Source organism: Lycium barbarum, chromosome 7 (genome assembly GCF_019175385.1).
Source record: "Lycium barbarum isolate Lr01 chromosome 7, ASM1917538v2, whole genome shotgun sequence".
NCBI classification, from domain to species: Eukaryota; Viridiplantae; Streptophyta; class Magnoliopsida; order Solanales; family Solanaceae; genus Lycium; species Lycium barbarum.
In genome coordinates, this window is record NC_083343.1 from 113424518 (window position 1) to 113427597 (window position 3080).

Here is a 3080-nt window from a genome sequence, read left to right on the forward strand (position 1 = left end):
GGCTTGCTATGTTTACACCGAGCCTAGAGGGCCGGGCATGACACCACTAGTGGGCGGCATATGATGGTTACCCGGACACGGGTTAACGATGATGATATATATGATACAATGATGTATGCGCTATGATGATACATGTACTATGATTATATATGATATATGTATGAAATGTATCCACCCTTAAAAGTTACGTAGGTTATATCTTCATCTTATGCCTTATGATTTCTCCATTATGTTCATTTCATTCATGCCTTATACACTCAGTACAATGTTCGTACTGACGTCCGTTTTCTTTGGACGCTGTGTTCATTCCCATAGGTAAACAGGGAGGTAATCCAGACTCGTAGGAGCTACTAGCAGACTTTGAGAGCACTCCATTGTTCCGGAGGTGCCATCGAGCCATCGATTTATTCTTTTGTGTATAGTATATATATGTTTTGGGCATGACAGGGTCCTGTCCCGTCCATATGTCTAGTACTCTAGTAGAGGCTCATAGATACGCATGTGTGGGTAGTATGGTTTCACGATTTTTCCCACGTATATATATATTTTGATAGCTGAAGGGCTTATGTATATAAAGGTAATTATGTTTCAAAGTGAAAAAAATGGTTTTCCTATGATTTGAGTATAAGATTAATGAATAAATGCTTTATGTGTATAATGGGTAATGGTATGAGCGGTGCTCGGTGGTTAGCCCCGGGTACCCGTCATGGCCCCTAGTCGGGTCGTGCCAAAAGTGGTATCAGACCAGTTCAGTCCTAGGAAGTGTCTACGAGCCGGGTCTAGTAGAGTCTTGTTTGTGGTGTGTTGCACGCCACACTAATACACAGGAGGCTACAGGGCATTTAGGAAAAATAACCATTCTTCTTCTTATGAGATCGTGCGATAGAGCTGTGTTATAAGATTATCTCCTCCTTAATAGTGTGCTATGATTTCAGAAATGCCGCCAAAGGGAAAAGCTACAGCCGCCCAGAAGGGCAAGACTACGATGAAAAGGCCGGTAGAAAGAGAGCCGCCAATGAATGTCGAAGAGGGCGAATCACATAATGAGGCTCCATCTAATGCTTCTTCTACTCCGCCTATTATAGAAGAACAAGAAGGGGCTTTAGCTGCAGCTCCTATGCCTCTAGTTTCTCCACCGGCTACTTCGGGTCAACAAGTGACTTAGGCTATTCATCTATTAATGCAGTTAGTTTCCGCCCAGGTGCAACGGCAGGGTTCAGGTTCTAGTGACAGGGCCGTTAGTACTAGAGCCCGTGATTTCATGAGTTTGAATCCTCCGGAGTTCTTCAGGTCAAAGCCGCATGAAGACCCGCAAAGTTTTATCGATGAAATGTTGAGAACATTGAAGATTATTCATGCCTCTGAAACTGAATCTGTGGAGTAGGCATCGTATAGATTCCGGGATGTGGCGGTCTTATGGTACAATAATTGGATGTCATCAAGAAAGGAGAATGCGCCTCCTTCCGTTTGGCAAGAATTTGTAGATACCTTCATCCGCCACTATTTGCCACTCGAGGTCCGCCGAGCTAGAGCAGATAGATTTTTAAATTTGAAACACGGAAATATGAGTGCTCGGGAGTATAGCCTTCAGTTCAATTCATTGGCTAGATATATCCCGACTATGGTGGCCGACATGGCAGATATGGTGCACAGGTTTGTGAGTGGCTTAGGGCCACATTTATTTAAGGATTGTTTGACGGCTTCGTTGCAAGACGGAATGGATATTTCTCGCATTCAAGCCCATGCCCAGAATTTAGAAGGCCAACAACATCCACAAAGGGGTGATCGTGATATTGATAGAGGGCAAAGCAAGAGGGCCAGATCTACGGGGGCAGGTAGTGATTATACAGGGGGATCGAGGCAGACATATCCCAGACACTCAGGCCAGTCGGCGACTAGTGCGCGTTCACGATTTGCAGGTAGGAGATTTGATCGCTCATTTCCTTCAGGACAGGGTCAGAGTTCGAGAGCTTCAGGTTCTCAGTTTGGGGGTGACCATAGTCAGAGGAGACCACTAGTACCGCGATGTAGTGAGTGTGGTAAATTACATTCAGGGCCATGTCGCCAGGGCACAGATGCTTGCTATGTTTGTGGACAGACTGGACACTTGATGCGTGATTGTCCCTCGAGGTATGGTAGAGGTGGAGTTCAGCCCATAGGATTAGCAACTGGTTCCTCTTCAGTGCGCCCGGTAGGGCAGATTCCCCAGATCCTAACAGGCCGAGGTAGAGGCAGACGGGGAGCATCTACTTCAGGTGCCATTCAACCCCGTTTGTATGCTTTAGTCGGTCGACAGGACCTTGAGTCCTCCTCGGATGTGGTTACAGGTATATTATCCGTATTTTCCCATGATGTGTATGAATTGATAGATCCGGGTTCTACCCTATCTTATATTACTCCGTATGTTGCTGGTCGTATTGAGGTGAAACCCGAGCCAATTAAACCTTTTGAGGTATCTACTCCGGTTGGTGATCTCGTGATAGCTAGACAAGTGTACAAAAATTGTATAATTGTGATATGCGACCGCCAGACTAAAGCTGATTTAGTTGAGCTGGAAATGTTAGAGTTCGACGTGATTATGGGTATGGATTGGTTGGCCTTATGTTATGCTAATGTTGATTGTCGAATGAAAGTAGTTCAATTTCAATTTCCAGGAGAGCCCGTGCTTGAATGGAAGGGTAATACAACATCTCCAAGAAGTAGGTTTATTTCCTACCTTAAGGCAAGAAAGATGATAGCAAAAGGCTATATTTATCACTTAGTCCAAGTTCATGACACCGAAGCAAAGTCGCCAACTTTCGAATCCATTCCGGTAGTGAATGAATTTCCGAATGTATTTCCGGATGTATTTCCAGGCCTTCCCCCGGAAAGAGAGATTGATTTCGCTATTGATGTATTGCTGGATACCAAGCCTATTTCTATTCCTCCTTACCGAATGGCTCCGGCAGAATTGAAAGAGTTAAGGGCACAGTTGAAGGATTTGCTTGAGAAGGGGTTTATTAGACCAGTTCATCACCGTGGGAGCATCAGTCCTATTCCTGAGAAAGAAAGATGGCTCCTTACGGATGTGTAACGATTAT